Source organism: Bubalus kerabau, chromosome X (assembly GCF_029407905.1).
Source record: "Bubalus kerabau isolate K-KA32 ecotype Philippines breed swamp buffalo chromosome X, PCC_UOA_SB_1v2, whole genome shotgun sequence".
Classification (NCBI taxonomy): Eukaryota; Metazoa; Chordata; class Mammalia; order Artiodactyla; family Bovidae; genus Bubalus; species Bubalus kerabau.
The window spans coordinates 19,978,817-20,000,000 of NC_073647.1; the positions used below are offsets into that span (position 1 = coordinate 19,978,817).

The 21,184-nt window shown below is 41.5% G+C and overlaps 1 protein-coding gene across 7 annotated transcripts in view; it reads left to right on the forward strand.

The window, feature by feature from the left end:
- Position 1: 1 nt before the first annotated feature.
- The window catches only part of LOC129639639 (chromatin accessibility complex protein 1-like), a 131,935-nt gene continuing 110,752 nt past the window's right edge, over positions 2 to 21,184 (forward strand). The window contains exons 1-2 of one of the 7 annotated variants that reach the window (XM_055564782.1): positions 2 to 206; positions 3,002 to 3,167. The gene's annotated coding sequence lies outside the window, so the exon portion shown is untranslated. The remainder of the gene's footprint in view (positions 207 to 3,001; positions 3,168 to 21,184) is intronic. The other 6 variants (XR_008708525.1, XR_008708521.1, XR_008708523.1 and 3 more) reach the window with 6 other exon arrangements.

Genomic DNA, 21,184 nt, shown 5'->3' on the forward strand with positions numbered 1-21,184 from the left:
TCCAATTGGTATTTAATCACATTTAACCTTGCCCACCTGGAATCCTTGATCCACCCAATGGGATTTCACCGGAAGGACTGCTCACCACATAGGCCGATACCCCAGTCCGGCCACGCAAACACTCCTCTGGAGACACAAAACTCTTGTTTTCCAGATGTGACAGCTGAGAGAGCTAGCTCCTTGGAACTCAGAGGCCTACTAAATAGGTATGTACCTAAAACAGATCTGAACTCCTTAATCATTTTCCCTCTCCATTTCTTTTTTAACTTCAAAGGTAGAAGTTAGGAAAAAAGCCTTTTCTAATTCATCAAATACCAAATAAATGTAAGGAATTAGTTTTAATAATAACCAGGATCTTTTTATTGTTTATATCTGCATGTTTATTGAAAATTTTAATCTGGTGTTTAACCATACTCTTCATTTCCCTGCATCTGAATCACCTGGAGGTGTTGTTACATTACAGATGGCTGGATCTCAGTCCCAGAGTTTCCAACTCCAGGGCAGGGCCAATAATTTGCATGTCTAGATTCCCGGATGACGAGGCTGCTGCTTGTCCTAGGAGCACACTTTAAGCGCACTGTTCTAAAAAGTGGTAGGACTTTGTAGTTAGACCTTCCCTGATCAAAATTCATTAATCTATTCACTCAACACACATTAGTTGAATTCCTACTCTATGCCAAGCCCTTTGCTGCTGCTAAGTCTCTTCAGTCGTGTCTGACTCTGTGCGACCCTATAGACGGCAGCCCACCAGGCTCCCCCATCCCTGGGATTCTCCAGGCAAGAACACTGGAGTGGGGTGCCATTTCCTTCTCCAATGCATGAAAGTGAAAAGTGAAAGTGAAGTCGTTCAGTTGTGTCTGACTCTTCGTGACCTCATGGACTGCAGCCCACCAGGCTCCTCCATCCATGGGATTTTCCAGGCAAGAGTACTGGAGTGGGGTGCCATTGCCTTCTCCGAAGCCCTTTGATAGATAGTGAGAGAAAAAAGATGGATAAGACAGAGTCCCCTAAAGAGTTCATGGCCATTTGAGGAACACAGACAATGAAGTCAATATTTATATTAAAGTGTGGTGAGAGCCATGATAGAGACATGGCCAGGATGCTCTGAAAGACTTCTGTAGGGCATCAGGGGGAGGATGTGGGGAGTCAGTGATTTGCCTGTAGGCATCGAGACCAGACAGGGTAGTAGGGGCCATACCCAGATAAAGAGAAGCCTTATGTAGTAAGCTGAGGTCTGACTTTTGCTCTGGAGGCTGTAGGAAGTCATGGAAGGTGGTTTTTCGAAGGTGGAGCAGTACTGCACTGAGCAACAGCAGAGGATTCAGAATCCAGGCCTAAGTTCTAATATTGGCTGTGCTACTTGTATGACCTGGGGCAAGTTACTTAACCTTCGTTGGCTTTCCCTTTCCTCATGTGTAAAGGGGAAAATAGCATTTACCTCGGAGAAGGCAATGGCACCCCACTCCAGTACTCTTGCCTGGAAAACCCCATGGATGGAGGAGCCTGGTAGGCTGCAGTCCATGGGGTCGCTAGGAGTTGGACACGACTGAGCGACTTCACTTTCACGCATTGGAGAAGGAAATGACAACCCACTCCAGTGTTCTTGCCTGGAGAATCCGAGGGACGGGGGAGCCTGGTGGGCTGCCGTCTCTGGGGTCGCACAGAGTCGGACACGACTGAAGCGACTTAGCAGCAGCAGCAGCATTTACCTTATTTAGGTGTTGTGACGATTAAGTAAGAAAAAATTACCTAAATGCCTGGCATGTGTTTAATGAATGGTGATTATGATCAGGTTTGAACTTTAGAAAGCTAAAGACATGAAAGACATACCTCTCAGATAATTATTCATTTCTTTATTTGAAACTACCAGGCTAGTTCAAATATCAACTAAGTAGTATTCATATTTATACATATTATTTATTTTTAATTTAATATGTGTAAAATAAAAGACTTCTCAGCCATAAAAAATGAAGGAAGTACTGACATTTGTGGCAACATGTATAAACCTAGAGGGCATTATGCTAGGTGAAAAAGAAGTCAAACAGAGAAAGACAAATATGTTACAACCTCACCCATATGTAGAATCAAAAAAACAAAAACCTCACCGAAACAGAGAGTAAATTGGTGATTGCCAGGGGAAGTATATGGGGGAAATGGGTGAAGGTGGTCAGAGTTCAAACTTTCAGTTATAAGATGAATACTTTCTAGAGTTGGAATGCACAGCCTTGCAACTATAGTTAACAAGACTGCATTGTGTACTTGAAAGTTGCTAAGAGTAAATCTTAGATGTTCTCACCACACATACAAACAAGGTAACTAAGTGAGGTGCAGTTGCATTAACTAACCTTATTGTGGTCACCATTTTACAGTATATACATATATGGAATTGTCTCATTGCACACATGACCTTTACACAGTGTTCTGTGCTAATTATATCTCAATAAAGCTGGGGATAAAAAGAAGTCATTCCCCCCTCCCTCATTTACTAGTTCATTCTTTTTTGCAAATGGTAGTTTACAGTAGTTCCATGCAGGCTAAATTTCACCTGTTGAGTATAAACCCTTAATGTGAACTTGAGGATTCTTCAATTGTTGAAAGTATGGTTATGAAAACATTGCGGATTTCAGTCCCATCTGACTCAACTTCCAAGGCGAATTTATCCTATATGTTCACAATTTACAGAAAGGGAAATTCGACTTACTTGGGCCTTCATGTGCTTTCAGGAACTTCCCCAGCAGGTAACCAAAATTGAGACTAGAAAGAAATTGCCTAAACATTGAATTCTTAGTCATTTAAAAGAACTGGTGCCTGAATGCTTTACAAGGCTGGTACTGTATAAATCCTGTTAATTTTTTTAGAAAAAATTTGGAGCAGCTAGTTGAATATGCAGAGTTCCAGCACTAGGTGTCAGCAATAGATTAAATTAGAAACTCCCACTTTTTTTCTTTTATTTTCAAAGTTTTTATAACAATAAAAATAAAATACATTTCCTGGATTTTAGAAAAGACACAACACACTTCCTTGCCGCTGTGACATCAGTGGAAAAGATGCCCCTGAGAGAATAACCATGGCTCCAGAAACTGTAAGTCTTAGTTTGACCTTCAAATTTGAATGGCGTGGAACTCAATTTTATGTCAACTGGAAAGCTGTGGGATTAAAGTGTTGAGGTAAGGGTGAGCCAGTTCCTAAATGTCTAAATAATGAATTACTTCACACACAGAAATCTAATTTTCAAGCTGACCACAGCCCTGGCGCCATTAACTCATTGAATGCTCTTCCCATGTGGACAAGATGAACAAAATTAACATAAAGTTTCACTCTGAGCCCTGGGAGTTTGTCCCATGCTGTGTCTGGTCTGGTATGTAGAGAGATTTGAGAAACATTTGTGTGATAGTTCTTTCCTAAACTTTGTAATAACCTAAATAATAGTGTGTATATCTCTAATCCTCCTACACTTCCACCAGTGTCATGAAGCAAGTGTGTTTGAAGCAAGTTTGACTACATCTTTCTGTTGATTTCAGCAATTCCCTATCAAGATAGACTGCAAATATGTATGTGTAGAATATAAGGTCATCTATAATCTTGTCCCTGCTTACCTTCTGCATCTATTGAGATGATCATATAATCATATTCTTCAATTTGTTGGTATGGTGCATCACATTGATTGATTTACAGACATTGAAAAATCCTTTCATCCCTGGGATAAATTCCACTTGATCATGAATGTATGATCCTTTTACTGTATTGTTGGATTCCATTTGCTAGTATTTTGTTGAAGATTCTTGCATCCATGCTCATCTGTGATATTGGCCTGTAATTTTCTTTTGTTATGCTGTCTTTGGTTTTGTTATCAGGGTGATGGTGGCCTCACAGAGTGAGTTCAAATGCATTCCTTCCTCTGCAACTTCTTAGAATAGTTTCAGAAGGATAGGCATTAACTCTTCTCTAAATGTTTGGCAGAATTCGCCTGTGAAGACATCTGGTCATGGACCTTTGTTGGGAGTCTTTAAGTCACTGATTTAATTTCACTACTGGTAATTGGTCTGTGCATATTTTCTATTTCTTCCTGGTTCAGCCTTGGGAGATTGTACCTTTCTAATAATTTGTCCATTTCTTCTAGGTTGTCCATTTTATTGATGTATAGTTGCTCTTCCCTGCTTGCCTTCTAAGTACATCCCTCACCTTCACATCCTTTATGTTTAATGTTTTAGTATAACTAAGCTCATCATGGTTTTGGTTTTAGTAAATTTTCACCCAGTCTCAAGGGCCCAAATACCACCTGTATTCTGCAGAATCCCAAATTTCCACATACAGTCCAGACTACTCCCTTCAGCTCTAGATTCACTCTTACTCTATAGTTATACTAGTCTGTATTCAGACATCTCAGATTTAACATATCCAACACTGAACTTTGACAACCACCTCTCCTCAAAAAACAAACAAACAAAAAAAAAAAAAAAAAAGAGAGAGAGAAGAAGAAAAACCCATGCTCCTCAGTGATCTTCAGAATCTCAGTAAATGGCAATTTCAGCTTCCAGCTATTCAGGTCAAACCCTTGCAGTGGTCCTTGAGTCTTCTGTTTCTCTCCTGCCATATCCAATCCATGTGGAGATGCTAAAGGAATTAACTTCATAATATATCCAAAATTTGCCTACTTCTGTTACCAAATCAAACTTGAGTCCACTCATCCATATGCAATAAAACCAAGTTACTGACACTGGGTTAGAAGATGGGTTAGGTAGAGAATTAAGAAAAACAAGAGACTTCAAGACTTTTACCTGAAGGGGGAGAATCTAATTCAGAGTCACTACCAGGGATAGTCTCAGAATTTACAGTCTCCAAAGACTCGGTTTTTGCTAATCCACAGCATATTTCCCATATTATGGGCTTCCCTGGTGGCTCACATGGTAAAGAATCTGCCTGCAATGCAGGAGACCTGGGTTCGATCCCTGGGTTGGGAAGATCCCCTGGAGGAGGGCATGGCAACACACTCCAGTATTCTTGCCTGGAGAATCCCCATGGACAGAGGAGCCTGGCGGGCCACAGTCCATGGGGTCGCAGAGTCGGACGTGACTGAGCCACTGAGCACATGGCAGCTCATAGCATGTTTCCATGAGTTAAAAGACAAGATATTGAAGGTTTGTGGCAGTAGATAGTTGTATTATTTAGAAATGCTATCTTTACGATTTGAAAAGTGACCCCAAACAACTAGCAAATTTGTATGTCAGGCTCCTCTGTCCATGGAATTTTCCAGGCAAGAATACTGGAGCTAGTTGCCATTTCCTTCCCCAGGGGATCTTCCCAACCCAGAGACAGAACCCACGATGGCAGGCAAGTTCTTTACCACTGGCACCACCTGGGATGTCCTGGTATGTTATTAAATATTAATTATCATGTGACATCCCTTATGTTCAGAATCTAAAAATAAATGATACAAATGAACTTATTTATAAAGCAGAAACAGACTCACAGACCTAGAGAACAAATTTATGGTTGCCAGGGGGAAAGAATGGCAGGGGGGAAAGGATAGTTAGGGAGCTTACACGATTGACATGTATACATTGCTGTATTTAAAAATGGATCACCAACAAGGTCCTAGTGTATAGCACAGGGAACTCCACTCAATGTTATGTGGAAGCCTGGAGTTTGGGGGGGGGATGGATACAATGGCACCCCACTCCAGCACTCTTGCCTGGAAAATCCCATGGATGGAGGAGCCTGGTAGGCTGTAGTCCATGGGGTCACTAAGAGTCGGACACGACTGAGCGACTTCCCTTTCACTTTCACTTTCATGCATTGGAGAAGGAAATGGCAACCCACTCCAGTGTTCTTGCATGGAGAATCCCAAGGATGGGGGAGCCTGGTGGGCTTCCATCTCTGGAGTCGCACAGAGTCGGACACGACTGAAGCGACTTAGTAGTAGTAGTAGTAGTAGGATACATGTATATGTACGGCTGAGTTCCTTTGCTGTCCACCTGAAACTATTACAACACTGTTAACCAGCTATACACCAATATAAAATAAAAAGTTAAAAAAATACTACACAGAGAAAAAAATAATACAAGTAAAAATCTTTGGTTCTTCTGGTTGGACTTTTGCCTAATATAGTTCATAATATAATCACATCACATAATCACATCGTTTAAACCAACATTTTGATTGAACACAACTTCATATTTTGGGTGTTATTGGCAATTGGACAATGTTTACTTACTACTCCATATGGGCTGAAGGTAAACAAGCTGAATTACTTGTTTATTTTTATATCTGCTTATATTGATCCAAACCAATATGTCATTAATATCTGCTAATGCTATTATTTGAGTGAAGTAAAATTGGACATGTATTATTATGAATAATGGGGATTTTTGTGAAGTATTTGAGACTGACTGCTAGGTATTATAAAAGAGATTCTGCTGATCTTTGCCTGTACATCAAGAAAAGCCCATATGCAGTATTATGTTAGGAGATGAGTGGCTGGGGCTTGAACTGGGACCATTATACCAAAGTGTAATGCATTTCCAGCAGTAAATCAGAAGTCAGAGGAGTTACAGTGAATCTGAAGCCAGAGGAGTTACAGAAATAAGGCTGCCAACCCATGTTGGATATACAAAGTTCGCTCAAATAATAAGCAACTAGGAGATCTTATCAACCACTGAAATGTGGCATGCTGGCTATAACAGGGCACAGAGAAGTATGAAGGTCTGGGCTTGAAAGCCTGCTTCTAAAACAGCACTCTAACTTCTTACACAACAGAAGCATCCCTTCTTCTCTCTGAGTTTCAATCTCCTAAGGCTCTTTCTAGCTCTGTTGCCTATGAATCTATGATTCTACTCAGTATGAGGCACTGTGCTAGGTGCTTCAGGGGAGCTAAAGTTGTACAAGACACTGTCCATGTTCTTAAAAATCAAAATAAGGATTTGAATGGTTCTATGCATATTTAGCAAATTTGCTACAGGTACTCAAGAAGGCTTCAAGTACTGAGGGAGAGATGGAGTTTATATGACAATGACACAATTCCAACAGCATAACAAAGCTCTGATGTTTGTCTTAGCTTCAGTTTTGTTTATTCTGCTCCAAATATCTATTTATACATGGCTAATATGAAGTGATAACATTGATTTAAAAACAAACATGCCAGAACTGAAGCATGTGTTCGGTCTCTTTGAAATAATATCCTTGAAAGAGTATTCAGATACTTGATAAGTCCCTTCATAGCCTGTGGCACATGTTCAAATTTACTCGGTTGGAATAGATCTTGGTCACTGGAGAATAGACAAGGTGTTTGGGAATAGCTGTGTGTCACTTAGAGTGAAGTCAAATGAATAAGACGAGTGATAGAGCTAAGCCATACATTTTGAGTTGAAAATGAAGTGTGACAATTAACAAATGAGATTGGTTTTCTTGACGGCCATCTAATTGACTCTGAAAGCAATTCTTATTCCTAGAGATGTTTTGAGCATCACGAGAAAAAGTAGATATTCTCCCGAGGGAAACAGTTTGAAAGGCAACAGTACTCCTCTGGCATGCTTGTGATTTCAGGGTTTGTTTCATTACAAACACCAGCTACATTATAAACAGTTATATATTATACCTGACTGATCCTTGCTGTTACAGTTTTGGGACAAATAGCATCTTTGATCTGAAGGAAGACCTCTTAAAGTAACACGTACTGAACCTCTCCCTCCACTTAGGAATCCATTGTGCTAAATGAGCTAGATAACTCCCACAGCAATCCTGTTTGAAGTAGGCATCATATCCTCCATTTTATAGATGAAAAAACTGAGGTTCAAAAAAGTTAAGTGGCATATCAATAGTAATCAAGATCTTGGAGTTCACCAAGTATCATAAAAGAACCCTTCTACTTGGTGTATTTAAAGAGTTCTTGCACAGTTAGCAATGTTGGCAGTATTAGCACACTTTCTTTTGTGGGGTGGTTGTAACACCAGTTTAACCAACCCAACTACACCACTGCTTCCATACTTGCCTGCCAGAGGGTAACGTAATCAACATGATTTTTTATTATTTATTTGCTACTTGTTTCTCAACACGAATCCTTTCAAATTTGCCAGTTAGTTACAAAAGGGTTGCCCCCTCTTTTGTCGCATGGTTTGCTTTCTGTTATTTCATTTCAAGTCTCTTGATCCATAGCACATATTTACCTTGGTTCCTGGTAATAGTTCTTTTAACTCATCTCCAGACTTCTAGCATTTTGTACAGCCAAGAAAATGGTAACTATCCAACCCTGGGCAATTCACTGATTACCTAGGTAATAATTCTGAACTATTTTCTTATCTTGCACCTGGGGATAAAAATATTTACCTTACCTCCCGTTTCAGGATTGATGGATGGTCTGAACGCAGTAATGTATTTGAATGGATGTTGAAGTATAATGCATAGTATAAAATGCACACAGTTGTTTTTTTTTCGCATTGATTATGTGATTGACTAACTACTGAACCAATGTGGCTATTGATGTAATTTGATCTAGGCTGGCTCCAGAGAAAGATTACTTTCTTTGTCTCAGCTCCAGAAAGCAGAAAGGAGTCATACAGTACTAAAGACCAGCTCCTGTCAGATGTCCTTTGGACAATTAAGTATGGCAGCTGTTACTACTCATTGTCAAAACAGTCAATTACATTTTTTAATTTATACAAATACTGAATCATTATGTTGTATACCTAAAACTAATGTTATATGTCAATTATATCTCAATTTTTTTAAAGTTTAAAACATGCAAAGTATAGTTTTGAGTTGAGAAGTTTTCTTAAAGTCTACATTGTTGCTGCTTCATGAAAAAGATACAGAATGTGGTATAAGATTTGCTGTAAGTTATGTTACAAGACAATAAAAGTTGAAATGAGTAGTACACACAAACACCCAAACCCCATTCAATTAGATATTCTACATCAATGAACCAAATGGGGACTATTCTCCCGAAAGGCACCTGCTGCAGAGGGAAGCTGGTTGGTCTAGACAGGAAATACCAGGGGAAGGACCAAAAGATCTCAGCACAAGAAACAGGGGCCCTCCCAGGGCTTTCAGCCCTGATTCTTGCCCACCATTTGAAGGCAGGCAAGGCTCTGGTGCATTCAGATCATCAGTTTTTAAAAAAACTAAAACAAGAAGAGGGACAGAAAATAGTGCTTTGCTTATCTCATTGGGTCACTGTGAAGAGATTTGTCAACTGTATAGAGCTATGCACAAGTAAGGAACCAACAAATGGTTTTTGAGTGCCTATTGTACACAGTACACACCAATGAAACATTCACCTACCCTCAAAAACTGGCAGTCTATCAAGAAAGAATAAAATATATAAAAATGAGAAATGTGAGGTAGACAATTGTCAGTGCTAAAATAGAGGAAGACATTATTCTTAACGTCTACAAATAAATAAACTAGGTGGTGATTGGGATTGATCAATAAAATGATTAAAATGAAGAAATGATCCTTTTTAGGCAAACTGCTTTAGCATATTTGCTTTATTCCTTGTACTTAAGTAATGTATTTTTCAATTAACAAACATTTACTGAGCAACTACTATGCGCTGGTTCCAGTGCTAAAGGCTACAGATACACTGGGAGTTAAAAATGCAGGTTCCTGCTTTCAATGAACTTAAGAGAGAAGAAATAAACATGCAAAAGTGAAAGCGAAGTTGCTCAGTCATGTCCGACTCTTTGCGGCCCCGTGGACTGTAGCTTACCAGGCTCTTCCATCCATGGGATTTTCCAGGCAAGAATACTGGAGTGGGTTGCCATTGCCTTCTCCAGGAGATCTTCTTGACCCAGGGATTGAACCCAGGTCTCCCGCATTGTAGGCAGACGCTTTACCATCTGAGGCACCAGGGAAGTCTAAACATGTAAAGACATGATACAAAATTTCAGGTGTAATGGAGGACACTTGGACAGGTTCCAGTAAGGGGTAGCACAAAGGAAGCAGTGATTAGCTCTTGGGGGTTGGGGTGAATCTGGAAAACTTCATGGAGAAGGTTCCCCTTAAATATTAAATATTTAAATATTAAAGAAGAAGGAGGACTCCTTCAAGCAGACAAGAGGCAAGAAAGGAAGAACATCTCTGGCAAAGGAGAGGGCATGAACAAAAAGGCAGGGGTGCAAAGAGCCTGGGGAGTAAGTGGCACTACTGAAATGAACTGTGGGAAGGGAAGGGGCACAGGAAAAAAGATGAGGTGACTTTTTTGAGGTGGTGTATCACTTCATGGCAAATAGATGGGGAAACAATGGAAACAGCGAGAGACTTTATTTTCTTGGGCTCCAAAATCACTGCAGATGGTGACTGCAGCCATGAAATTAAAAGATGCTTGCTCATTGGAAGAAAAGCTATGACCAACCTAGACTGCATATTGAAAAGCAGAGACATTACTTTGCCGACAAAGGTCCATCTAGTCAAAGCTATGGTTTTTCCAGTAGTCATGTATGGATGTGAGAGTTGGACCATAAAGAAAGCTGAGCATAGAAGAAATTGATGCTTTTGAACTGTGGTGTTGGAGAAGATTCTTGAGAGTCCCTTGGACTGCAAGGAGGTCAAACCAGTCAGTCCTAAAGGAAATCAACTGTGGATATTCATGGGAAGGACTGATGCTGAAGTTGAAGCTCCAATACTTTGGCCACCTGATGCAAAGAACTGAGTCTTTGGAAAAGACCTTGAGCTGGGAAAGATTGAGGGCAGGAGGAGAAGGGGATGACAGAGAATAAGATGGTTGAGTGGCATCACTAACTCAATGGACACGAGTTTGAGCAAGCTCCGGGAGTTGGTAATGGACAGGGAAGCCTGGCGCGCTGCAGTCCATGGGGTTGTAGAGTCCGACATGACTGAGTGAGTGAACTGAACCGAACTGATTACTATCTATTGCATAGTTATCCCAGTTGGTTAAAGTCTCTCTGTGAATTCTTTTCCTTGTTGGGGAAAAAAAAACAGTCATGAAAACTTCAAGTAGCCATTCAGGTTTCTAGAATTCCAAAGCAGTTATTACCTCCTTAAATGTTAGTAGTATTCTGGAATATTTGTTAACTGAAGTCTGCACCTTCCATAGTACCATTCGTCCTGCCCCCACCCCTGGCAGTGTGTGTCTGTATTTGCATATAGTTTACCAGCGTGCTGAGAATGGGTTCTTTAGCTGGGGAATCACCTATCAGCTACTGTGTAACAGTTCATAGGAATGAGTGCTTGATGCTCCTGAGAAGCCGACATGTTAGTGCTTTTTTGTGATCTATCTCCCTCTCAAAATGGCAGAGTCTTTATCTACAGTTGACTCCAGGCTATCTTGCAGGAGCATCATTCCTGCCTCTTCAAAAGGAGCTAGTCCTGGTTCAATAGCCATTTGCCATAGGGGAATTCCATTACCTCCCCTTACCAGCAGGATAGATTTTGTCTGGTGTTTACACTGAAGATGGAGGAAATGTAATTAAATTCTTTCAAGTGCTAGATTTACTTACACTATCAATTTACCACTAAACGCACCATTCTCATTTTGGAGAAAGAGAATAGGACCATATGTCTCAAACTTATCAACTGTCGGCACTTGCAGTAATAGCTTTCTGCTTAAAATCAAAGAAAGATTTGAGTTTTTGAGTCCCCCCCGAAGCCCTCTAGTTAGAACCTTATGGACTTCGTGATTTGGAACTGAATTGACTATACACTTTTGTTTAATGGAATGAATTTTGCAGTAAATCCAGTATCTTATTTGCAAAATGTCTTAGGGCAAATTTTGGCAACTTCTCCAAAAGATAGTTCTCTCCTCCATCATTGCCCAGTGAAAACTATGTAAGAATTAGATTAAACAATACCACTGCCAATAAATCTTGTACATGTTTGGCCCAGTGACAAAACACTGGCCTGTGTAAGAAAAACAAAACAGAGAAAACAAGGATAAGTATACATATTCATTTCCATGGAATATTAAATAGAGAAACTTGGTAAAAATTTTTGACAGCAAAGGGAGTGATTTCACAATTTTGTCCAAAAAATATTATGGGAAGCTTCTCCCATTGAGTTTAGATGACTATTTAATTTATAGATGGAACAGAAATACATATGCATGTTCACATTTCTCTAATTTGTATACAATATATCTGATATTTGGATAAAAGCTGAGGAAAAAAAAAAAAACAAAAAAAACCTTGACCAAAATCTAATGGGGCATGGGACCTGTCCTCAAGTAGCTTATAGTGCAGTTGAAAAGATAAGACTTCCAAAAATATCATCATTAAAGTCAAAGAAAGTTTATGAAGAGTGAAATGGGTATAACTAAAAGTAAAGCTTCACAGTATAGGCACACATCAGGAGCTCTGGGAAGTTAGGAAGATGAACAAAAGACTAATGGTAGCTCAAGTCTTAAAGTTTCATGAAGAATGTGTGATTTCAAAAGCTAGGAACAGTTTGAATGAGGCATTCTGATTGAAAGGGGGGTGGGAAAGAGCAAAAGCATGAGAGAGTGAATATGATGGGCAGAAAGCAAAGAAGAGGCCAGGCTGACTAGGGTGGAGTATGTGAGAATGTTGGCATGGTAGGGTAAACTCAGACTTGTCAATGCAGGCTTAAGAGTTTGGTCTGGGTTCCACAGGCAAAGAAGAGCCATCAGGATCCATTGAGCATTGTACTGACATTATGAAAGTAGTGTTGTGGGAACATTAGACCAGGATTTATGGGATTACATATGGCCATCCAGATGGCAAATGCACCAATTGCAAAGACACTTACTTGCCAGGACTGTGAGCAGTGAGATGACTGTGAAAGGAAAGAGGCTGAAGGCTGGTGTGAAATCAGGCCGTGATGGAGGCTAGGACCAACCTGAGTGAGTTCAGATGGGGAGAACAGATAGTTTCAACTGGCAGTACAGAAGCATTGAGATGAAACATTCTGATCATTCCAATACAGCACACCCAACAGAAAACAAGGAAATAGAGACACTAAAGAGAATAAGAGAGCTGGAATAGTGAGGTCTCATAGTTTCTGACCCTTGCCTAAGGTGGCTTCTAGGAACAAAGACTGGCCTCTGGCTGACAACCAGCAAGGAAATGGGGACCTCGGTCCTACAACTGCAGAGAACTGAATTTGGCAATCAACTTGAATGAGCTTGGAAGTGAATTCAACTCCAGAGCCCCAGAAAGGAATGTAGCTGCTGACACCTTGGCATTACCTTATGAGACTCAAAGCATAGAAACCAGCCAACGTACCCTGTACCCACACTTCTAAACCTGCAGAACTAGGAAATAATAAATGGATTTTTTTAAGGCAATGATATTATAGTAGCCATAGAAAATGAATATAGCACCCTTTAACACTCAGCTTAAACATCATACCTGGGAAGGCTTCCCTAAGGCCCTCTTCTGGGTTCCCATAGAACTCTATATGTTTCTTTACAAGGGCAGGGATGACATTATGTGGATGTCATCTGCTGTACAGCTGCTTCCCTCCTTAAGTTATCGAATGCCTTGAAGGAAGGGACCATGTCTTAGTCATTTTGTATTTGTAAACGTAGCAGTTAGCATAGTGCCTGACAGCAGGTGCTCAGTAAATACTGCAGTGGAAAGAGGAGGAAAACGTGGGTAGAATAAAAATAGTTTCAAATATGCAAGGTCTTAAAAATGTTACCTATCATGCACCCTTGCTCAGGTGGTGACGCTCAACCAAAATAAAAATGTACACCGAAAAAGAGATTCACAAAACAGGAATGCCATCCAGGGGAGAGGTGAAAGGGATTTATAAGATAACAGCTGCGCAGCAAGTTTAGAAAGAAAAGGGTTCAGATTGGAGCAGGGCAGAGGGCCCCAGGAGGGATATTTCTAGGGAGAAAAAGGCCTCAAAACCCAAACAAAACTAAACAACAATAACAGAACTGAAAGAGAATCTGAAAGCTCTGCTTTCCGAGTTAACTGCCTGGCTCACCAGTAAATAACATTTGTGTACTCATAATGAGGCAAACCGGAGAAGGCAATGGCACCCCACTCCAGTACTCCTGCCTAGAAAATCCCATGGATGGAGGAACTTGGTAGGCTGCAGTCCATGGGGTCGCTAAGAGTCGGACATGACTGAGCTACTTCACTTTCACTTTTCACTTTCATGCATTGGAGAAGGAAATGGCAACCCACTCCAGTGTTCTTGCCTGGAGAATCCCAGGGACGGGGGAGCTTGGTGGCTGCCGTCTGTGGGATCACACAGTTGGACACGACTGAAGTGACTTAGCAGCAGCAGCAGCAATGAGGCAAACTTTAAATTGTAATATAACTATTGCAAGAAGAGAGGAGGGGGGATTGTAAGAAAATTGAATCCCCATCTACCAGCATATGACTCCAATAGATTAATCAAAATGATTCAAAAGATAACAATGCATGCATGTTATTTAGCAATATGGAAGCAAATGTCAGGAAAGACAGCTAAAATATTGAAAGTGAGGTAGGGCAAATTGGGAGGAAAGGAAGGAAGACAAAGAGATGGGGTCTTGCTTTCCTTTTTCTTCAGTAGTATAAACCTTTAGACACAGTAGTATGCTATTGTAAATCAGCATATATTAGATAAAATAATGATTGATTTTAAAAAGAATCAATGGGGGTTAAACATAAGGACATCAGGTTTTTTAAACCTCCAGTCTCTAAATCCTCTTCCCACAGATAACCTGTGGTTTTGTACTGTTCATTTTCAGAGAGGATAAGTCTGATAAACTCTTTCATGCTGACGTCCTAGATGCTTAAGGGGCTGTCCTTGAAGGGGAGTGTCCTGGGGTATATGTTTTTTAAATAGGAGTTTGGAGCAGGGCAATGCTAAGCAAGGAATAATTTCTGAATATGTATGCATGGGCATTAGCACAAGTCCTGATCAGTATGGGATTTGATCACATGGGTTAGTGAGTGATATACTTTGTAGTGTGGAAGATTTCACTGTGTTCTCAAATAGAGTCATATAATGAAACCAAACATTTGTATTGCATTTATAAAAGGTTTTCACCTAGATTGTTTTATTTGAGGCCCATAAAGTAGGAGTTTCCCTGGTGGCTCAGTGGGTAAAGAAACTGCCTGCAATGTAGGAGACGCGTGTTCAATCCCTGGGTTGCGAAAATCTCCTGGAGGAGGGCACAGCAACCCACTCCAGTGTTCTTGCCTGGAGAATCCCATGGACAGAGGAGCCTGGCAGGCTGCAGTCCATGGGGTCTCAGAGAGTCGGACACGACTGAGCGACTAAGCACACATGCACAAGATCAAGATGATCCAGCTAATATGTGAATAAAGATGGAGCAGCAGCGACCCTCGGTATCACTCTGCCAAGGTTCTTTCCTCCCTGCTGCCCTTAAAAACCCCCCTTGGCATTGAACTAATGCTGCACATGGCCCAGCTCTTCCAGAATGTCTCCACTAATCTGCCCTGGCCCCTGCTCCTTTTGTTTCCAAGGTAAGCAAAGGCAAGGTAAGAGCATCAGCAAAGAAAGGTCAGGCAGGTGAGGCTGAGTCGAGAAGCAGTTGGGGAGAAACAGGGCCCCAGTGTCCTTTCTGTTGGATGGCTGGAATTATAAACATGGTACCTCTATATACTCAATGCTCATCTCATCTCTGTCTTAGTGACCAATCCAGATGGCTATAGATCACAGATTACCTCCTCTATCCATCTAGCAAAAACAATGAGATGAACAGACACTCATTCACATACAGATTCACAGACTTTAGCCCTTTCCAGTGCCTAGTACTCAAGGCAGAATATGGGCCTTTAGGGTCCTACGTACTAAGAGGAAAACGTGAACAAAGGCATAACTTGTGCCCTTTGATCAGCAAACCTCCCAAAGTGCAGGTGTAGCAGTCTTCACAGAAACTTTATCAGTCTTCCCAGCAAGGAACCAAAAGAGCATGAAAGGTCTGTCCCATCAGGGCTTCTCTGATTGCTCCAACCAGACACCTGGCAAGTTGGAGGCCATCCAGAGCAGTGTCCCAATCAGCACCTCAAGCAAACCTGCCAGCTCTAGCCAACAGCCTGGAAGGTTCCCCACTGTGGGAATATTGGGAGGCGCCAAGCCTGGGAAGTGAAAGAGACACGATGAGAACTTTGCTCCAAAGTTCTTCAAGGGGCGGCCTCTGGGAATGCCCTTGCATCCACTATTGGTCCAGTTTTGAGAATCTGATTTGGTTAACTGTTGACCCTCTAGTGCTTGCGTCTCCTCAGGCTGGCCTCCCTATGAAGCTAGGATGGAGGCTGGTGGTGCCTGAGCAGTAAAGATGCCTCTGCCACATTTTTTCCATTTTCTGATAGCTCCTTCTTATCTGTCTTAGTGACCAATCCAGATGGCTATAGATCACAGATTACCCACTCTGTCCATCTAGCAAAAACAATGAGATGAACAGACACACATTCACAAACAGGTATTTGAGACTTTCTCTGGATGCTTTGCATTTTAACAGAGGAGACATGAGAGAGAGTAACTCTTTACATAGCACTTCAGACATTCAAAAACCCATGGAAGTTTAGAGCTAGCAGAACTCCTGGAACTCACCTGTCCACAGCCTCCCTTTACAGAAGGGGAAACTGAAGCCCAGAGAGAGGAAGGGACTTCCTCATAGTGCTTATGGAGTTAGTGGCAGATAACCCAAGTTCTTCTATTTGTGGTTCCATCATCCCTTGAAATATTTTCCTTCTCTGAACAGTAAAACTGTTTCATCACTGCTATGTCTGTGGTTTTGTCCCTGGGAAGAGAGGAACAAAAGGGAAGTACAGGTTAAGTAATTACCTCTTTTTTTAGTTCTATGATGGATTTTATTTAATCAAAATTGAAAAATAGTTGATTCACAATGTTGTGAACCATTTCATTTTAAGAAAATAACTCAGACATTGCAGGTATCACTTCCCTACACATACTTAGTCATATGACCACACATTGCTTCAAGGGAGATTGGGAAATGTAGTCTTTATTCTGAGGAGCCAGGTTCATTGCTAAATCTCAGAGATTTATGTTACTAAAAGAAATAAAACAAGAAAATGGACAGTGGTAGAAACATTGCAGTCTCTAGCATGTGCTGATTTGCTTCCCTTGTATCAGATCAGATCAGATCAGTCGCTCAGTCGTGTCCAACTCTTTGCGACCCCATGAATCGCAGCACGCCAGGCCTCCCTGTCCATCACCAACTCCCAGAGTTCACTCAGACTCACGTCCATTGAGTCAGTGATGCCATCCAGCCATCTCATCCTCTGTCGTCCCCTTCTCCTCCTGCCCCCAATCCCTCCCAGCATCAGAGTCTTTTCCAATGAGTATAGGGAAAGGCAGTTTCATTTTTAGAGGGAAAGTGGTTTGATGGTAGGCTAGGGAGGGTCTGAGGCAAGACCAACCAGAGTTAATAGTGATTCAAGGTTGCTGGCTTGGATAATAGGGCAGCAAAAGTATGCTTACACATTCTGGATTGGCTACTCGCCAAAATTTAGCAGGATAAGGTGACACAATCCTGACCAGAGTGTCCCCAGTAGAGTCACTGCTACCTTTAGACTGCATCATTCAGCCTTCCTTACTCAGTTTTACTTTGCCTGTTATGAAAATGTCAGGTCAGTCTTCCTGTCTGTTCATATTCCCTGACAAGGGCGTATTCTCCCGATGGACAGAGAAGTCTGAGAAGGGGGATCTGAATATTTCGGGTCTGGTCCAGATCACTGATATCATTCTTTTAGGTTGACATGTCAATTGCTGGGAGTCAGTAACATGGCACTGCTGTAGACACATGGCAAAACAGAAGCAGAGATGCGGGCTAGATCAGTCCACTGAAATGAGATGTAAAGCAGGGACAGGCACATATTCAGGCAAGCAATCAGCACCAGGAGGTCTGAGATGAAGGGGAAATGTGGCCCAACAGAGGAGTCCATGGAATAGAGTAGTCCAATTAGTGGACTGGTGCCATGGAGTAGAGGAGTCCAAGAAACTGACAGCCATCTGTCCATGGGGAGCAAAGCCTCAGCCGCTGACTAGGGCTCTGAGATAGGGCTCTGCCCCCAAGCACTGGGACAGATGTGAGCACCTCTGAGATTGCAGGAAATGAGTCAGGTAGAGACCAAAGCAGATGCAGAGTATTATGAGCTCTGGTGTTCAGGTAAGGAAGGAGGGATGGTGACTCAGAAGCAAGTATTCCAGAGCTTAAGCTTTGTCATACAGTGCAGGAGAGAAGGAGGTTACGCTTGCTTCTGAGAAGGCAACCCCCTCCCAGTCCATGTTATGTCTGTTTTTCTCTATGTTCAAATTAGAAAACTGGGTGTCATCTTTGACTCTTCCTCATCATCTTAGCCTATCCTATTCACGATTAGCAAATCCTATGTATTCTATCTTCGGATGTTCTTTTGAAGCAATCCAATTATTTCCAGCCCTCTGCCATTACTTAGTTCAACCTATAACAAAATCTCTCTCCTGAATTAAAGCAACAGCTCTCTCCCTGACTCCCCTTTTGCTGCCCTACAATCCATCTGTTATGTGCTGAATTGTGTCACCCCACCAAAATTTGTATGTAGCGGTCCTAACCCCCAGTAACAAAGAAGGTGACTATATTTGGAGATAGGATCTTTAAAGAGGTAATTAGGTATAAATAGGGCCATTAGGTTGGGCCCTAATCCAATATGACTGGTGTCCTTAGAAGAATAGATCTAAGAAATAGGTACAGAAGGAAAACGAAGTGAAGGCACAGTGAGAAGATGGTGACCTACAAACTCGGGAGAGAGGACACAGGAGAAAGATCAAGGTGCCAACACCTTGATCTTGGACTTCCAGCCTTCAGAATTGTGAGAAAATTAATTCTGCTGTTTAAGCCACTCAGTCACTGATCCTTTCTTGTGGCAACCCTGACCAAACTAGTACACGATCCTCCATACTGCCTCCAGAGTGGCTTTTATTAAATGCAAAGTCCATCATGTTGGTTCTCTGTTTAAATCCCTCCTGCTTTCAGTCTCCAGTAACAATAGAAATGAAGCTAGAATTTAAACATGTGTGCATAAAGGCATTGGAAACTGGAAGCAGTCATCATGGTGGGGGGCAAGATTTCAGAGTGTTGTGTGTGTATATACACATATATACACACTCAAGGAGATATTATTTCATACCTGTTAGAATGACTATTATCAGAAAGAAAAGAGATACCAATGTTAATGAGGATGTGGGGAAATTGGAACCCTTGTACAGCTTCTAAGCTGCCTTAGAAGTAGGGGCAAAAGTAAAGTAGATGGTTTTCCAACGTTGAACCTGGCTTTGATTCAGCTTAGTCATGAATTCAGCAAAGGTAATCTGCCCTTACCTGACCTACTTAACAGAGAAAAGAGTGCATCTTCTCTGAGGGAAGTAACATCATCTGGAGCCTAGAAGATTACTTATACACAATTGGTTAACACTCATTCAGAACTTTCTAGGAATTGTAAGAGACAAGGTCATATGACTGAAAACCTAGGAAGAAAAGACAGACAGTAGACAAACCCACAAGTGATCCAGATATTTAGGTTTGCAGATAAAGAATTTCTAATAACTATGTGTTCAAAGAATAGAGGGAAAGGTGGAGGAATTATATGAAAAAAGAATTTAATCCAATTGTTGAAATCTATAAAGAATCAAATGGAAATCTGGCCTGCGACTGGCAATAACCAATAGAATGCAACAGAAGTGAAATACCAGTTCTAGGCATATTCTTTAAGAAGATTGGCAATTTCCAGTCCCTCTCTCTTAGAACACTCACTCTGGGGAGCCTTGTAGGAAGCCTGGCTCCTCTGCTGAAGGTACCATGCAGAGAGGAGAGGCCTTGAGCTTTTATGTATAGGAACAGAAGGCCAGGCATCTCAGAGATGCAGCCTAGCCTCTGGATGACTCCAGTTGCCATCTGACTACAACTGCAGGTTAGATCCTGAGTAACACTGGCAGAAGGACTGCCCAGTGGAATCCAGTCAACCCACAGAACAGTGGGAGAAAATAGATGGTTGTATTAGCCATTATATTTTGGGGGTAGTTTGTCAGGTGACAATAGGTAATAGATATACTGTTTTTCGTAACGGCTCCATACCCCATACTATGGGCTAGGGTACTGGGGATCTGATATCTGATGCTTCCTCAGCACACAAGGCCAGTTTTCCTTGCTGGAAAACTGTTCAACTCTCCATGAAAAAGGCTTTGCTCCTAGATCATCCTCACTTCCGTCTGAGCCAAACCTCAGTATAATTTCTTCCCAGAAGGTAGAAAGTATTATTCCAAGTCTCCTCTTGAGCTGTGCAAGAAAGACTTCAGTCCCAGACATTGGCATTTCTAGCATCAGCCGGCAGGTGAGGAAGCTCACAGAATGATTCCTAATCCATCGCTCAGTCGTCTCTTCCCTCTACTTGTTTGCCTGTCCAAAGGCTGATAATTGCTCAATGGTGGCTTCCCTGGTAGCTCAGACAGTAAAGAATCTGCCTGCAATGCAGAAGACCTGGGTTCTTCTGCAGGTTGGGAAGATCCCCTGGAGAAGGGTATGGCAACCCATTCCAGTATTCTGGCTTGGAGAATCCCCATGGACAGAGAAGTCTGGTGGGCTACAGTCCATGGAGTCACAAAGAGTTGGACACAACTGAGTGACTAAGCCCACTGCCTTTCTAGGGCACCATATCCATCCATGACCACTGCATACCCTTACAAGTACTGGTTTCACTCAAAAATTCTCCCATATGAATGCCTGATGTCATCCTGAGTGAGGTTTGAATCAGACTGAGTTCAGAGGCATGATTCTGCTGCTTATTTAGTAAAGACATATCTGATTTTCATTTCCCTAAGAGTTCTACTTCAACAGGTCCTGTGAAAACATTAATTTGCTACTGTGATAATTTCAGTGTATCTTCTTGAAATAGCTGATAGGCATATAATCCAAGAAGACCATTTGTATAAAGAAATCTTCCTTGCATTGTTTTATTTATTATGCACATCTTTATTTTGTTAATATAGCCAACTCGATTATCTAGGCTATGAAAGGGCTAAGTGGTGTAAATAACCCATAACATTGGAGAAAAGGTCATCTGTATCTGCCTTAGGGATGTAGTATAGTTCACCCCCGCTCAGCAGCAGGTGTGCCTAATTGATTTTGCTTAGACTAATACTAGAATTAACTCACACACTCTGAGCACATATATACTAAAAACATGTTGGTAACTGAGCAGGGAGGGCTGATCCAAGATTCTTATGAAGCTGTTTGATGTACAACTTCCCT